Raw genomic sequence first — 18,884 nt, forward strand, 5'->3', positions numbered from 1 at the left:
TTGAAAATACGCTGATCTGAATTCTACAGGTTCACTTACATGCATAGATTTATTAATAAATACACTGGAAAGTTTTTAAAAAGTAAGTTATAATGTAAATACATAAAAAATTTACAGATGCTAATCTATTTTATGATTCATTGTTATGAAATAAACACAAAAACTAGCACTTAAAGATAATCTGAAACTTTATATGGTGCTACTCGCAATATGAGGTATCTAATACAAAAGAGTATTTAATTTTGTTGCAGTATATTTAATTTTATAAAGATAAATCATACCATCATATAATTAAATACACTGCAATTAACTATAATAGATTTAGTTATCTTTAATACGGTTATTTTAACAATTTTGCAAGAATTTGCTGCTAGAATTACATTGAGCTCTGTTTAGTCAGAAATACTGGTCATAATGGTCAATGTCTGCTGCAAATGTTGGTCAAGCATGATTAGTTTATTAGTTCAGTAAATTAAATAATGTTATAGAAAATTATATCACATGATACTCAGTTTTGTTTGTAACATGTTTAGTATAACATTTCACACTTAAGAAAAAAATGCAAGTCTTATGTGAGGAATCTCTCATTATGCTGGAACTGTTTTCAGTAACACAGAAGTCAGGATCTTTCAAAGAAATGCTGAATTGTTTGATGATAGAGAGCATATGTTTCTAATGCAACAACATTTAAAAAATTATTTTAATATAAGAATGAATGCAATAATTAAAGGCCCAAAAATTTTTATTGTTATGTTGTTTTCATATCAGTGAAGTTTCCAGAAAGCAATCCTATTGACTGCATTTATCTTGTTATTAAAAAGTAATCACATTGCACTTGCTTAGTTATCAATGCATAAGTCTTTGCAGCTTTATAATAAAAAATAAATTTTCTGTTTAGATTATCTTTCCATTTCTATTTTCGGTATTAGTCAGACATGTACAACATATAAGATGTCTTGCAACTTTGACTATTTCATATCATACTAATTCAGAAGTCAAACAACAAAAATCAGCGTTAATTTGCAAAATTTTCACAGGACTAGTTTCGATGGTTTTACCGAACCATCATCTTCAGCTGCAAAACCGCAAATGAACAAGATAGGAAATAATTTGTGTCTTAATTATTTCATATCATACTGGCAGACAGAAATTCATATTGTGGGAAGAAAAAAAAAAAAAATTATTAGTGCTTTATAACAAACACAATAGGTGAACTATGTCTTCATTCAGGTTTATTTTATTATTTAAAATACATGCAAACCATATAAAATGTCTGTTAATTGATTAATTATGTTATTATCAAGACATCTGGCCAACGTAACATTTCATCATAGCAAGTCCAACTTTCCCAGCTGTTTCCCATATTATTGATTATTTAAAAATATTAAATATATCCTATATCTTTAAATGAAGAGCCTCCAAAATTTCAGATCAAATGGGCCTTCTATTTTATAAATCTGCCATTGTCAACAGCAGGCTAACCGTTACAAGATTTCAGAACACACAAAAATTACATACAAATCGGAAAGTGAATACGGGTTGTAAATATCATGCAATCGAAAAGCAAACAGGATAATGTAAACAATTATCTTGGCTTTGGCCTTTTATTTATATTTTATATTAAGTCATACCTTTTGCTATATAATAAATAAAACTAAGACAAACTAGTTCAGAAAAGTGGGGAGAACAATGTCAGGTTGCTGACATTTGCAGCAAATTTTAAGAAAGAAATTGTGTTTTATTTTCATGCTTCCATTTCTTTTCTTTTTTCTAATAAATTGCTTTAAATGTCTTTCCAAATTTCCATTTTTGATGGTTTTTCTAAGATAATAAATACATCTCAGATTTTTTTGTGTGCAATGTGAACTTCAGTGGCATGATACACTGTAATCTATGAATGAAAACGCAGGAGGTCACGTCAACATGAGGCCAGCCCAGTATTCCTTCATTTTTGAGTGAACTTGTAATTTCATCAATTAGTCCTAATAAGATGAGTTTTAATTTACTATTTGTCATTAATTTAATTTAATTATTAAGTTTAATTACTTATTTATTGCTATTCACATTTCTGATGGCCTTCCAGAGAGACTCTCATACTTCTAATTTTATAAATTAAGCCCTGTGGAAACCCCATAGTTCGAATAACAAATACTTTAATAACATTTATCACCACACTAAAAAAAAAAAAAAAAAAAAAAGAAAGAAAATGAAAAACTGTTGACATATTGGAAAAAATACTCAAATGCAATATATTTATAAATGTAAAATTAAAATCACCTCGTAGCAGATGATTCGAAATTATTGATATGCAAATCCAATTTAATTAATAGATAAAAATACTTATTTTAAGTTACACAAAACTAGAAGAGTTATTATTAATTAATACCTTTTTGCATCATCACTTCAAATCAAAACTTTGATATATATATATATATATATATGTGTGTGTGTGTGTATCCTATTATTACTCTTCCATTCAGCACTTTGTTTTACTGATGCAATTATCTGCATTGACATTTTTTGTTATATATATATATATGCTCATTTAACACAAATTTTTTAAAGCAAGAGAGGAATGAAAAAGCTCGGAAGTTAATATTTGCATGCTTTGCTATCAATTACTTGGAAGCTCATATTTTGATTCATTAAAATTTCTGTTTGCAAAAATAACAACATCAATCCTTTATTATGAGAGTTTATTTTTAAAGCTATGTAAAAACTGAATAAAAATGGAAAAATATGTAACTCGATTTGGAAACATAAATTCCGAAATGCATTCTCCTAGCACATTTAGCTTCTAGGCGCAAAAATCATAAAATAATTTATACTCCCAAACACTTGATTTCAGCAAAAGCTTATTTAAAAAAACTATGTATAATGATCCAGCTGTTTCGCAAAGCACGCGAATTTTTCGCACGGTACAGAAAAAGAAAAATACATAGCATGTCAATAAAATCACAGTAACAAAAATAAATGATAAATACGCACCATCCACTGATGTCAGAAATCGGACTGCAAACAAATTCAACAAACATCACAAACACAACTCTGGGATAATAGCAACCGGTGTTTCACATGGAAGGAAATCACGGCGGAAAGCGCTCTCTCTGGCGAACATAGCACACTTTCGGGATATCAAGAGGAAGGGTTGCCATTTGACACTGCTTATGATCCATTACGCAACATTTTGTCGCCAAAATCTTAAAACTGTCAAGTTATTTTCTTAAAAAGAAATTTTCTAAGAATATTTTTATGCAAACGATCCCTGATTTGACGATTGCGAGGGAGTAAAGAAGTTCAATGGCCCTAGTGTTAGCGGAGGAGGTAATATTAATATCGAAGCTCAACATTTTGTGTTAAAATGGCATATCAAAAGTGACTGCTTATTTTCTGCACAAAATTAGTGACTACACGCATGTCATAAATAACAAAATCTGGACATTACTTTCTTAAAAACAGTACAATCGGATGTGATACATGTAACTTGCATTTTATTAATATTTTTAATTTATACGGTTAAGCATTTTATTAATTTTAGAGCAATAACACAACATTAAAAAAATTCAGAAAACGTAAACTATACTGATTGCACTTATTAATATGCATCATTCTCCATATGAAAAACATATTTACTCATATATCGATATGCATCATTTTCCATATCGTAAACATATTTATTCATATATCTCATTCCTTTAAAATATATAAAAACTTCTTTTTTATGAAGCTATTTATATTCACAAAATACACTCAAAAGCGTACAGATAGAATATCTGGAAGCTAGAAATCATACAACTAGAAATATCTGATGCATAACATTTTGAAGTTAGAATAAGTCATTCACATATTCAGGCTTGATAAACTCGGAAAACAAACGCCTTATATATAAAATTTTTCGGCTAAAACCGAAATCATTCCAGATTGGAAATTTTCCTTATCTAAACTTTTTCACTAGCGAAATTTGCTTCTTAATAGAGCGACGATCGTGCAATATGCCTAAAATTTGGACTCTACCTACATTTGTAAACTTGGGGAGGGGGGGGGGGAAATCTTATATTTACTTGAAACTGCAAACCTGAACATCCGCACAAAGTGGACCTGTTTACATACCTACGACATTCAGCATAGTTTCACAAGAAAAGATAGCATATGACACGCCATGAACAGCAGAAATAATTATTCAGAATCTGAAGCAACATACAAGGTAGTCATAAAGTAACTTGAGCAACTAATGGTGACTTCGGAGGAAAAAACAGAGATGAATTCGTCCCAACTTTTACCATAATAAGCATTTGATGACATGCAGTCACGAAAACAGGGACAGAATACTTGTGACTACCACAATTAACACTCTGCCGTAACAACATAAGGCGTTGGAACATCGTCTACAGCGCGTAAAACACAGCAGGTATCAGTCTTTAAACAAATGAAAAGGCAGAGAGGCAACGCTAGCACAATAAACTCATGCAGCATTCAGTTTCATGCGTGATACACCATCACAATAGTTAAAAGTTAATTGAGATGGCTTTTAGTCTTCTCCTTTTCTTTTTTATAACCCAAATATACCATCAACAACATTAACAGCTCATTCTTTATTGAGGCCCACTTGCGGCCGAGCATTAAAATCGATGAATAGTGATAGTTCATTCCAGGTGAACAGGCTGTTTTCGTGGTTTTCCTCATGTGTAGCATGGATACGAGCCAATTTCCCTTAGAAAATCCTCTCGATGGCATCTCTTCTCTTAAGCAGATAGCGTTGTCGTAATAAACCAGATGAATCATTCTCCGTTGTTTTGCGCTGTTTATGAATTTTAGGTGAAAAAGGAAACATTTTTGCAGGAGAAACTATAGGAGCTCGAAATGCTACACTGGTGGACAATTACTAAAGACAGATCACAAAAGGCTACATAGCGAGTAAAAAGTAAGCTTGATTGGATGTTAAGTGAAGTGAAATAACGCCGGAATGCTAGAACATAAAAATAAAGATAATTTATTGTGCTTTGAAATCCAGAAGGCTTTGAAACGTATTCAAGGAACAAAAATGGTAATTTTGAATATGTAAAAGTGAAATAAAATGCAATTACCTATCGAAGGCATTCTGGCGTAAGATGCTAATACGAGATCTGTGCGTAAGATATTAATACGAGATATAGCCACCATGGAGGGCGATGGAAGATTCCACACGTTGTGTCATGCTTTACACATTATCCAGCAGCTGTTGGAGTAATTTATCCCATTCCTCTGTCAGTGCACGGATGAGGTGTACTTATTTATTGGAGCCCATTGTCGGCTAGAGCAAGACTCCTCCCCAAAGCATCAAAAACATTTTTAAAGGGATTCAGATCTGGAGAACGCCCTGACCATACTAGGCGTAGAATATCCTCGCTCTTTAGACACGTCTGGACAGCGACTGTTTGATGACATATTGAGTTGTCGGCCATGAAAATAAATTTATCACCAATAGCACCACGGAACATGGGATTATAGGCAGCAGAACATCATTATGTATCGTTGGCCAGTTACAGTCCCAGATGGAAGCACACAGAGCGACGCACGGTCGTTGGTCATGATCATAGCCCATACGATGACACTACATGTACGATATCGGTCCCTTTCCTGTATCCTTACCGGACTATATGCGTTAGTATTCTCATGTCACATAGTGCTATTCTTTGTCACACCAGTTGTCGTCCATAATCAAACGACAGACTGAACCTAATTTCATCTGAGAATAGCACACAAGCTCAGTCGCCTTCTTTCCAACTGCGATGCTGACAACACCATTGCAAATGGGCTGAACCTGTCACATCTAGACAATGGAATGCACACAACAGGATGGCGGGTGTATAGCCCTTGATGCAAATGTCTGGCTACAGTTTTTGCTCAGAGATTTGCTTGCCAGTACAGCAAGTAACTGATCTACTACCTAGGTAGCCGTGCTGCGCCGGTTCTTTTTTATCATTAGCACTATGCACCTATCTTCTCCATGCGTCGTACTGCGAACACGACCTTCCCCGTGACGTTTGCTGCACATTTCATTTGTTTGAAATGATTTCCAAAGCCTTGAAACAACACTGTGGCTGACGTCGAGCTCCTTAGAAACATATGTTATTTTCCCCCATCTTCAATCTTCCCAATAATACGGCCACGCGTTGTAACGTCAGAACACCCGTGTTGGGTGAAAGAAAAGACTATTTATTTTAAAAATTTAATATGAAATTCTAGAATAGTAATTAAAATAATCAAATCATTTCAGCCATAAATCATGCAAAGGCCGCTGACGCGGTGACGACGCTAAAATGCGTTTGCTTTCACTCGTTTACCGCATCAAAAGCTTTTTCACAAAGCCCTGTCTTCGTTTTTGTTACAACCTGGAAAAGAAACTTAATTAGTCCCTTATGCCCGGAAACCACACCAGGGGGGGAGGTTTCCGCTGCACCTTTCTTCCAAAGGTCTGCTGTCCATTCTGCCTCTGACAACAGATATCTTTCATTAAGCACCTGGAAGTCCGACAGGTGCATATGTCTGAACGTCACAGCGTAATCTTTCACTAAACACCTGGAAGTCCGAGGAGCGCATATGTCTGAACGTCACAGCGTAAAATCATCAAAGTGATGTCGGGAAGATACACAAAAAATTGCAAGTTATAATACGATCGATTCTTTCCCATTAAATTTTGCTTTTGAACAACAGTCAATACACGTCGAATCCCTTATATCTCTTATCAGCTGTCTCACGTGACGAACAACTTTGGCAATCCAAAATTTGCATACGTACAACACGTCTTACTGTCAACCGTCCTTAGCAATTGTCCACCATTGCAATGTTGCGCTACACAGGGTTCATGACAAGTTCTGCGCTACTTAATTGGCAAATTCAAAGACCAGGATTGCGCATATCCCGAAAGCAATCTCAAATGGACCTGGAATTGTTATGAATATTCACCAAGCCATTACATAAAAAGGAGGAGAACTGGCCAATGTACCGAAAATGACACCGAGCTGAAAGTTCTACAACAATGAAAGCATTTGTGCACCCTCTTCATCGACGCAAATTTTAGAGGAGCCAGAATGACGACTGATTTCTGTCTGCAGGTACTTATTTTTTTTTCTTTTACTTTCACCCACAGGTTGCATACCATGTAATATCACTCGCAATTATGTATCAGTGTTGTTTTTGCACATTATTCCTGAGTCGCGGGAACATAATGTGTTGCAGAATGCCGTTCGGAAATACGCCGGTTAGTTACCACATGTGGCCGCGAATGTGAAATGACTGTTTCAAGATTATATCGGCGATCGTATTATTTTCCGTTCTAACAATCTTCATTCTTCCTGATTTAACACTGATGGATCTCTCGCTATACGGTTTCAAAGTTCAATTTCAACCGGAATAATTCTAACACACTGAATGCTTTAAAGCAGCGATTCTCTAACTTTTTTCATGTTAGATGCCACTCTTCTAAATTATAATGCTGTGCGGACCATCTTACTCTTATTTTCTAGAAAACAATTTTAGCATATGTTAGTAGCAGTATACTTTTACTTTTTAAATACAATTACCGTGTTTACTCGCACACTTATCCCCATTTTTTACCCAGTTTTATTGCAAGAAAATCGAGAGGAGAAAATTATATGAGTAATTTAAATTTCAAAGGACGCGGTTACAGTAAGAACATAATAAATGAAAAGTATTCATGAATAAATTACCAGTAACTATCACAATATTATTTATCTAAAGGAATCTACATTCCTATAAAAATACGCAGTAATATGAACACACTTCCCGTATCTTTAATATTGCTCGCTCTTATTATCTTATGTCACTGCTACTCCCATGGTCTCAAATCATTTAATGCTGCTGGAACTGCTGTCTATGTCGTCTGTTACAGCTTGCAAATCGTTGACATCGTCACCATTGTCATCGTCTTTGTCACCGTTCAGTCTGTCTTCTCACATTCTTCAGAACCATCATGAGATATTTTTTATGAGCAGGATATAGAAAACGGGGAAATGGTTCATAACACATACTCCCTTTTTCTTGAAACTCTTTACTATTATTGCTTCAACAATCACAGACCATGCACCCAAGATCCATGAGCAAATCATTGAGTAAACAATTCTTCAGAACCTAAAGCTAAGGGCTAAGGGGAAAAATACGCTAAAAAGCTACGGAGAAAAATATCCAAGTAAATATGGCAATTAAAATGCGTTTATATTTATATTGGAGTTAAGTGATTATGTTAGCAGAAGAAAATCTATATTAGCTTTTTATAATTCAAGTTTATTAGAGTTTGGATAATATTTACCTTTTTAACTAAAAGTCAATTAAATGTTGGTACTAACATTAACGAGACGATGTATAGCTGCTCTATGCCTGGATGCACGCTAGTAAGTTTAAACGTGAGGTGGGCACGTTTCGGTTTCAATTTTTGTTTTTATTTGAGTTAGTGAAGAAAATTCTTTCCCACACAGATCCATAGAAGCAAACTGAATCATAATTTTGAATCACCATTGTGCAGTTAGTTCACTATATTCAGTTTTTAGTAGTAATGTGGTTTAGAAATTAACTATACCTTCAGCTTGGAATTTCGTTAAATCCGATGTAATTTGAGAGTTCATTTAATTCATTTGCATTCATTGAGAGTTATCTTTCATTCAATGACAGATCGTTATTTTCAGTACAGCAAAAGAAAGGATCAAAATTCGTAATATTTATTTGGAAAATAAGTTTCAAATTGTGACCCTAGAGTTTCGACAAGCGAACATATGTTTTGCATAATTCTTTTCCAATGACGATAATAATTTTTTACTAAAAAAATTCTAAGGTTGAAAACGGTATTTTTTTTTTTTTTTTTTTTTTTCTTTTTTCTGTTTTACATAAGTAAACCACAAACCAAGTTTCCTCTCAAATCCCTTTATTTTCTAACGGGCGTTTACAGCAGTCAAAGAATTACCTTGTACATGGAGATTTGCGAGAAAAAAAAAAAAAAAAAAAAGACAGACGATTGTGGTACGTAAATTCATTACTCTTAGATTTCCAGCTTTAGTGTGGTAGATATAGTTAATTTAAATTTGTATGTTTTGTCTTTTTCGGAAATCTAGGATGACCACAAAAGCAAACTTTCGGTTTCGAGGATCACCTGTGGTCCGAAGGACAAAGGTTGAGAAACAAAGGAAAACATTATGAATTAAGCACTGGGCATCCAAAGGGGATATACTTCGTGCCATTGCTGCCTCTATCGTTGATTACATGCAGTGTGTCTTTGATAATACTAATATTACCATTAATTTCGAATCTTTATTTTTGCTTTTAATCTGCAACAAACAGCTTTTCTTCCCCTTTGCTGCTTCATTTCATTGAATTTTGCTTCCTTTCCTTTCGTCTACTGTATTTTCACTGAACTATTTGGAAATCAATATCTCTGTTGCTTTTCGTTCTACGTACACCATCACCATTACAACGTCTTATGCTGCTTTCCCTCATGTAGCCATCGTGGAATCTTTAAATAGAAAATTTTCGTGATACGGCTATATCAAACTATAACCATCAGGTACTCCAAAAATATTTTCGTGTATCCTATCATCATGTATCCTACAAAAACTGTCATCGTCACCTTATGAAGTTGTTTTATGATCACTTGCACTGTTCGAAATATAGCTTGTCAGCAATTTACACCAATACAAAAAGGTTACACAAGCATAAACCAAAAATGAATATCGAAAGCTTTACTTTCTCCCATAAAAATATAAGTATTTAATTTCTCAAAAATAGCTCTTATCAGCCACTTTATTAAAACTACTGCATTAAAAACTATTACCATTTTTTAAAGCAAACTATTACTGACACAAAGAAAATGGTACTGCAAAATTTAGGTACTGCTACTGGTAGCAAATTGCTTTACAAAAATATTATTACTCTTTACATAATTTTAAAGGCCAATATTAAAATGTCGCTTACAGTAATCCTACTAGTCGCACAAACAAAACGACACTTCTGTGATCTAATATTTTATCCGCTAGTTGTATTCAGAGACGAATTACCCAGTCCTACAGGAATAAAAGAATAAAACACATTTTAACACGGTAGGAAAAAAAAAAGTGGTGACCTTCCTCGGAGATAAACACCTATAGTTACATATACGTAATTTTAATTTTCGGGGAAGGTGATCGTTTTATAGAAGAAGCCAACAACCAGTGATGGCGATTACCGATTTGTATAACGCAGTTGCCCTATTCAGGGCTTTTGCAATCTTCTACAGTAAAATATGAAGTAGAATTACAGTTTGGTGATTTATCAGTATTATTATATAAATAAAATTATGAATTAATTACAATGATAAGTACAGACTACTATAGGCAAAATTTAAAAAAAATGAACATATAAATAATAAATTAATATTTTATACCTAATTTTCTAAAGCACTTTCAATAAATTATACTTTAAAGCGGAGGGGGGAGATCTTTTCTATAAAACAAAACAAAATTAAATAAAACTCTATACTGTAAACTTTGTTTAGTAATTTCAAAAACATTCACTACGTATCTATTAAAATATTCCTCCAGTAAAATCTACCAACCTCTTTCAAGTCGTCAACGATATTTTCAGTAACTTTTAATCGTATTTCTAAACATAAAGCTTTTATTTTTTGAACTGCGAGTACTTTTAATCTATACTTGGCTATTTAAAATTTATAAAGTTTTTCTTAAAAAGAAACAAAAAACAAAACAAACAAAAAAGGGGGGAAGAATATACATATATAGATACAATGAACACTGTAAACTTTGAAATCAACGCAACCGATTATTACAATATCATATTTATTACGCGATATCAGCTGCTTAGACATAAAAGAAATAAATTAATATTAAAGAAGAGAAATGTGATAAGTCATTTAAAAAATCTCTTTCATAATATGAAGAAAGCCTACGTAAATCAGTTCACCATAAGCCTTGTATATTTAATCATATCCAATTAAATGAACAATGAATGCTAATGAAAAAGTTTATATAAATAGAACACAAATCTGACAAATCATTAAAGAAAGCTCTTTTTTAATTCGAAGTAATCCCATGTAATAAAGAAAGCCATAACTCTCTTATACTTTAACCTTATCTAGTTAAATAAACAAGTAAACAAGGTATACCGAATTTTAACAATTAACTACTTTCCTCTAAAATCATTTTGCTATAAAACGAAAAGGATACATAATTCTTCGATTTATTTAATACTAGCAGCTTCGCTGCCAGCCTTCGTCTGGCTTTTAAATGTACCGGGAAAATGGCTGAAGGAAACACCAAACGTTAAATTTAAAAACTGCTTAGAATTTTACTCTGCAGAACAACTTCACAAAAAAAATTATTACGTATAACAAAATTACAATGAAATAAGCAATATCCCTTAATACAAATATTAATTATCCTAATAAATAAATTAACTAACTTCCTTTTGCAAAATCTTAAGAACTCAAATGGTATAAAGGAGGTTAAGAACTTTGTTTCCTAAAAAAAATCACTCAAAATTTTTCAATATCTTAAATACAGTGAAATGAGCAATAAATAACATAAAAGAATACAAAAACAAAAAATTCTGAAAAGCAAAGTATAATTAATGCTATTTTATCTTATTTTTTCAAAAGAAAAAAATTACAATGAAATAAGCTATATCCCTTAATACAAATATTAATGATCGTAATAAAAAAATTAACCAACTTTCCGTTGAAGAAAAAAAAATCATTCAAAACTTTTCAATATTCTTACAAATAGTGAAATAAGCAAAAAATAACATGAAAGAAACTCAAAAAACAAAAAATTCCGCGCAGAATTTTACTCTGCAGAACAACTTTATATATATATATATATATATATATATAAAATCAATAAAAATGTATTATATATATAAAAAAATGACAATGAGATATGCCAATCCTTTAAAACCAGTGACATAAGAAATACGATGAAAAATTGTTGCCAAACCCATATTTCTAAAAGAATGAAACTATTTAAAATGATACGATTTCATCAAAAATATATCAAGAACAATAAGAAAGGAAAATTGTTGCCAAAATCACACTTTTAAAGATGTGAGATGTGAGAAGTGTACTCGGAAGCTTCATTTAAAAAAAAAAAATTTAAAATACAAAATATTATCATTTTTCCAAAATTCTTTTTGTAAAAGCAGTCGCAAGGATTTAACGTGTCCAAAAATCAAAGAAAAATAAACTGTACATTTTTAAAAATAAACTTTTTTAGAAAAAATCCCGTTGATAAGGTGTTAAGCTCCCTTTGTTAAATAAATTCGTATTGAATCGATTTATTGAAACACGAAATTTATTTTAAGTTCATAAAATAGCTAAGTGCTTACGTTTCATGATGATGTGAAAATGGAGTGTGTAGAGTAAAATCTAGCTTTCCTATAGCCCATTGTCTCAAAATGACGCGATTTCGTCACAAAACATAAAAAAAAAAAAAAAAAAAAAAATTCGAATTCGAATTTCGAAAAGATCGCTTCGAGGTGCACTGGCTCTTGTCTAGATATACCTATGTACCAAATTTCGTAGCCGTGTGTCTACTCAGCTTACGCGCAGCGCGAACGAAAGACACAAACAGACTCTTTCTTTTATTATATGTATAGAATATATAAAGCTTTTCCATCTGATGGTAAAATTAAACATTTTGGTGTTCGCCGTACTTATTTGATGGTCTCAACGGACGTCTTAAAAAATGCTATTAAAATCATTAATTTATATTTATTTATTGTCTAAGATGTACTAGTCATTTTCAACGGTAAATGTTGTAATGTAAACGGTAATGTAAAAGAACTACACCCCCCTATTTATGAGATTACAGGGTTCGTACACATTTCTGCACACGGAAATTAAATACTTTTAAGGACTTTTAAGGATGATTAATGAAAAAAATTAAGGACTTATGAGCAAACGGAAACTGAATAAATTCAATTGAAGATATTACCTATGCCTGAATTTCACTTTTGTAATACCATCCTAAAAATAAAATAGATCCCTAAGTACTATGCATTATTACTAAACATGAATTAACATAATTATATATAATGAGAATAAAATAAACTTCATGCAGTTTATAAAGTAGCATTAAATATTTTACACTTATAATAGGTTGGACATATTTATAAGAAGTTTAAGTGACATTTACGTTTTACAAATAGTTAGCTTTATGTTGATTTTTTTTGTCTCATTTTGTCACATACTTGGTCAGTCTAGAGCAGAGGTTCTCAACCGGTGGTACGCAAGAAATAAATAGGTGGTACGCAAAGAAGCAAAAGTATTTTTAACTATTTACACTCATGGACAAAAAAATCAGCGCACAAAGAAATAATTGCGGGATCGTAACGAAACTTGCAATGAAGGTACATGTCGGGAAGATATGCAAATGATTAGAAATTCAGCGTGATTGCGCATTACGTATAGCCGGTAGAAGGCGTTGAACGTCGTACTCTGTGGAGTATAAAACAGGTGACCAAAGCTTGTTTGAGTGTTGTGGCATTCGGAGCTGAGACAGCAAGCGTGCAACACGCACAGCAGATCTCTCCGAATTTGTGTCCTGACCCAGTCCGGTAGGCGGTCAATGAGTACAAATTGCTATAATTACCTTCGGGTAAGATAAAATGTACTTTTTCAGGACACCCTATTGATACTGATTATAGTGATGCTGACTCCGAAATCTCTTCGATCTCAAATAGAAATTTTCCTTTACGGAAAGAAGACTTCCTACTGGAACCAAATTCAAAGAGGAGTAAGACAAAAAAAAGTTAAGAAGAATGATCATCTAAGTCAGCCATCTACGAGTAAAACCGACCAAAAATCCGTAAAAGGGAAAAAAAAAAAAAAAAAAAAAAAAAAGATTTGCAAAAGAATTAAAGAAGATAAACAGAGCGCTAATCGCTAAGTATGGAGATGCATGTCTTGCAACCCAGACGAAAGTGAACAACAAACCCGAAGACAATCAAAAATGGATCACCCCTCAGAAAACAGCCAAAACTCCTGCCGAAGAAACCCAAATGGACATCACTACGGAAAACTGATTTGAATATCTCAATAACGAAGAAGAATCTGACGCCGAGAAAAATGAAGCTGAAACCCCACCACCCATTGTGTTCAGACAAAATTTGATAAACTGGATAAAAGTACATAAATTACTAACTGAATCATGCGAAAAAGAATTCGAAGCGGACATGAAAGCCAGGCTCCTTTACGTTAACTTAAAAACAATTGATGGCTACCGCACAGCAACGAAAATAATACAAGCCAGAAGCATTCCATTCCATTCCTACCTACTGGAAAGTTAAAAAAAAAAAAAAAAAAAAAAAAAAAAAAAGTTATTTTGAAAAATCTACCCGAAACTACCGCCGAAGAAACAATTTATGAAGACCTTACCAGACGTAACTTCCCTATCATTAAAGTAACTCAATTTACCAACAAACAAGAGGATTCCATCATAAAACTCCCAATTTATTTACTTGAAGTAAAGAAATCATCAGCCGGTCAAGCTATTCACCAATTAAAGAATATGCTCAGCATCAATATTAGAATTGAAAATTATTCACCTAAAAGAAGAATCATCCAATGTTTCAGATGTCAGGAATATGGTCATTCGCAACACTTATGCTTAAATCCTGAACATTGTTGTAAATGCGGACAACACCGCAGCAAACTCTGCCCATTAAAAGCTGAAGATAAACCTACCTGCGTTTTTTGCCGTTTACAACATGTAAGTTCATACAGAGGATGCCCGGCCTACAAAAAGAGATTCGAAAAATCTGAAAACAAGAAGAAAATTCCCACACAACCAGCAGTTCCTATTCCCACAGCCGCTGACTTTCCACAGACCCTTAATAACCGAGAAGATGAAGCAGCCGATGAAAATACCACTCCGAAGACTTCCTACAGCGCTAAAACGAAAAAAGAATTAAAACCCCTTCCAGATGACTTTACTGAAGCATTTGAATGGCTGCGAGATAGGAAAATAAGAAGATTCCTCAGTGAAATTATTAATAGTATACAGATGATAAAAGCGACGAAGGCGACAGCTGAGAAGTTTGCTGCCGGCTTCAAAGCAGCTTCACTCCTTATGAAATTCGCAGATGATGATTAACTCCTCACCTTAAAGCAACTTAAGACATTTCCACTTTAATAACTGTTTTCACTAATTATTTTGAATCTTTTCAGCTCATTTTTCTACCTCCAGCCAAGCTGCTCTTCCCGGGCTCAGTACTTGGGAGGGTGACAGGCCTCGGCGAATCAGTTTCCACTCCTCCTCATCAGCTCGACGGCACTGACGAAGCAACTTTTTTCTCCACTGCAAAGAGGCATGAATTCCTTTTCCCACGGCCAACGGAGTTCTCTCAAGAACTAACATTGGATTCGCCTTTGGTGAAGCGTTATACGCTTGCATTAACATCTTTATACCAATGCCTTAGGGCACTATATCCAAGTTAACCGGTCAAAGCCCAGAAGGCTATATGCCGGTCCTCATCATCAGGTTCCACGGTGTTTGAGTGTGCTGAATCATTTACAAAGGAAGAGCTGAGGTAGACATGCCATTACGCCGTGTTCGAAGACAATATGAGCAGTTGGTTGCAGTTTGAGAGCGGAGAATCGTCGGGATGATGGAAGCTGGGTGGTCAGCTAGGCGAGTAGCTCGTCAATTAGGCCGCTTTGATTGTGTTGTGAGGAAGTGTTGGGGCCAGTGGACCCGAGAGATGTCATGTACACGAAGACCAGGCTCAGGACGCCCTTGACAGACCAGTCGTCGGGAAAACCGCCACATCGCAAGAAATGCACGCGTACAGCAAACTGCTTCACCGGCTGCCATCCAGGCACAGGTAGCACCTTCACTAGGGGCCCCTGTGTCTTCTCGAACCATACGAAGGCGCCTGGCTGAAGGACAGTTGGTATCGCGGCGCCCATTACGTGTGCTGCCCTTGATGCCCACCATCGACGCTTCCGTTTGTAGTGGTGTCGAGCACGAGGAAACTAGACTGCAGCGGAATGGAACCAGGTCGTCTTTAGCGACGAATCCAGATTCAATCTCGGTTGTGATGACAATCGTGTTCGTGTGTGGAGAGCCCTTGATGAACGCCTTAATCTTGCCTTTGTTGTACAGCGACACATCGCTCTCACAGCTGGTGTGATGGTATGGGGTGCCATTGCCTACAATACACGGTCACCCCTAGTACTGTTCCATGGCACCATGATAGTCCAGCGGTACGTTCATGAAATCCTGCAACCACATGTGTTGCCAGTCATACAACGGCTCCCAGGAGCCATTTTTCAACAAGGCAATGCTCGGACTCATACGGCAAGGGTGTCACAAGACCGCCTCCGCACTGTTACTACCCTTCCTTGGCCTGCCTGATCCCCAGATTTGTCTCCAATCGAGCATATCTGGGATCATTTGGGACGACGAGTCCCACGAGTCCCGATTGGATCCCAGGAGTTTGAACATACTAGAGGCAAGGTTACAGCAAATATGGAATGAAATGTCTAAAGACATCATACAGAACTTGTATGACTCAATGCCCGATCGTATCGCATCGTTCATTCGTGCTAGAGGGGGTCCAACGGAGTATCAACTCCTCCGTTCTTTTGCCTTTTTCTCTGAAATAAATTATTCTTTTTCTTTGATTTTTTTATCATTTACTTATATCAAAGTAGTCATTACGTATGTAAAATTTCGTTTCATTTTGACAACTCCTTCTTGGTGCGCTAATTTTTTTGGTCCATGAGTGTATTTCAAAAATTAAAACCCCAACATCCTGATTGAGTTTTTTTCTCTAACATTCATAAATTTATGCGATCCAAGCTTTGTTCATAAGTAGTGGTGGTAGTAGTACTTTGTAGTGGTACTAAAGGTATTCAATTTTTATTTAGATGGTACACGTTAGTCAAAAGGTTGAGAACCACTGGTCTAGAGGTTTAGTAAATAGCACGTAGATTTTATGTCAAACGACATAGGTTAAAATGAGAAGTAAGATCATAATCAGCATGATTCATAACAAAAGACTGAATGTTATCACCGCTGCTGCTTGTCTAGAGAGACCTGCTGATTAAAACAAACCTGAAAGGCCAGATGTTGGCATGGTTGGCAAGCGTTAAAAGTTAATCAGGCTCTGTTTGATGCAGTTAGTGTCATAGGTTTGTGTAGAGTTCCAGGGATTATAACCCAGTTAATATACTTTAAGGTTCCAATAAGCCATTAAGGCACCAGAGTTGATAAATTATTTTGTATTATTTTAAGTCTCACTAGATGCAAAGAATAAGTTTTACTAGAATTTTTACATTTTTGTATTTTATCTTGTGACCACAGTGAGTATTAATGTAAGGCAATAACTCGCTTTAATATGTAGAGATAATTTTTAAGGGTAAGCAGTTAGTTATAAATAATTAAATTAGGTAAATAGGTAAGCTTAATCATTATGAATTTACATGGTCACTATAAAATTTTATTTTTTAACAAAATAATAAAATTTCACAAAATCTAATAAAATTTCACAGTTTAAAATACATGTAATTTATGACACTGATTTTTAAACGATATTAGAATAATTTACACACTAAAAGCTACAAAACGTTTATGTTTTGTCACAACTCAACAAAATATATAAAATATATAGCCGTCATTTTAATTTGAAGCCTTCCCAAACATTTTGGCTAGTTAATATCGATTTCGTCTATTTAAGCATCTTTTCTAACAATAATTAGAGATTTGTCTCAATATGCAAACCAATGCTCTCCCTAGTTTCTGCGTGCTTTATCTCCTAACTTGTCAACCTCTCCACAATGTGCCTATGAGGGGTTTACTTGATCTGGTAAAAGTTAAATAGTCCAAAACCTCCCGACGGACGTGAAGCAAATTTTCACCATGTCTGAAAGTAACTACAATAGCAGACAAAGGTTTAAATAAGCCTTAAAAAGAATTTAGAACAAACATAAAGGCATGCTCTGATGCTAACAAAGTCAATTACATCTCACGGTGACGTAATTAAACAAGAACAGTCAAATTCAAATGAAAAATGTGGACTAGTGGTCAAAGATTATACAATTTAATTTAAATTTAATCTAGCTCAGTAACTCTATTATATGAGTAAACAGAAATGGAAAATAATAGTAAAGGCTGACATAAACAATTGGGTAGTTCACATAATAATTTTCTTTATTTAGTCAGTTTTTTTCTTCAGCATATTTCCTTTTCATTTTAGAATTTTTGGATTTAATTAAGGATTTCTGTTTTTCTAAAAAACACTAAATGCATTTAGAATGCATAGAAAAAGTGACTGATTTAATTTCTTTAGTAATATGAAATTCAGAAGAAATATGGAAATATATATCGTAAAGGCCGGTTACAGAGCTGGTGTGATAGAATTTTTAGAATTTAGTGACACACCAAACAACAAAATCTAGAAATGCAAAACTTTTAGGATTTAGAGCAGGCATTGGAAACAGAAATTAGAAAGGCACTATGCAGTCGAATTTAGGATCCACAGAGGTTGCATCAGATGGGAAAATGCTTAGTTGCAGTTCTGTGTATGATGCATTAAGACATATTAGATGGATCTTTTAAATTGCAAATTTTCAATTTCTTTATTAATAAAAAAATCCCTTTCGATAATGCCTGCCCAAGTGATAAGATTAGAAGCATTTTTGATATTTTCCATGTTTGTCTAGTGAAAAGTAAAGGAAATAAAGGGAAGATAAACATGTTAAAAAAAAGATTATAGTACTGGGAGCAAAACATTCAAATATTATGTCTTCATTGTTCTTCCAGACGTTCTCCAAAAAAGTAAGAAATTCATCGCAAACTTTCTGTAAATCCAATTATGCGTTGATACCACGGAGACATTTTTCA

At 34.1% G+C, this 18,884-nt stretch overlaps 1 protein-coding gene across 4 annotated transcripts in view; it reads right to left on the bottom strand.

Moving 5' to 3' along the window:
• The window catches only part of disp (RND transporter family member dispatched), a 116,334-nt gene that overhangs the window by 52,978 nt on the left and 44,472 nt on the right, over window positions 1-18,884 (bottom strand). For 2 of the 4 annotated variants that reach the window (XM_085825878.1, XM_085825875.1), the window contains exon 1: window positions 2,989-3,121. The exons of the other annotated variants lie outside the window; for them this stretch is intronic. The gene's annotated coding sequence lies outside the window, so the exon portion shown is untranslated. Of the gene's footprint in view, window positions 1-2,988; window positions 3,122-18,884 lie in introns of those variants that run through there. 4 annotated transcript variants of the gene reach the window in all.

The sequence above is a fragment of the Stegodyphus dumicola genome, chromosome 10 (assembly GCF_044657685.1).
Source record: "Stegodyphus dumicola isolate Sdum_Otavi_A_Nest chromosome 10, ASM4465768v1".
NCBI lineage: Eukaryota > Metazoa > Arthropoda > Arachnida > Araneae > Eresidae > Stegodyphus > Stegodyphus dumicola.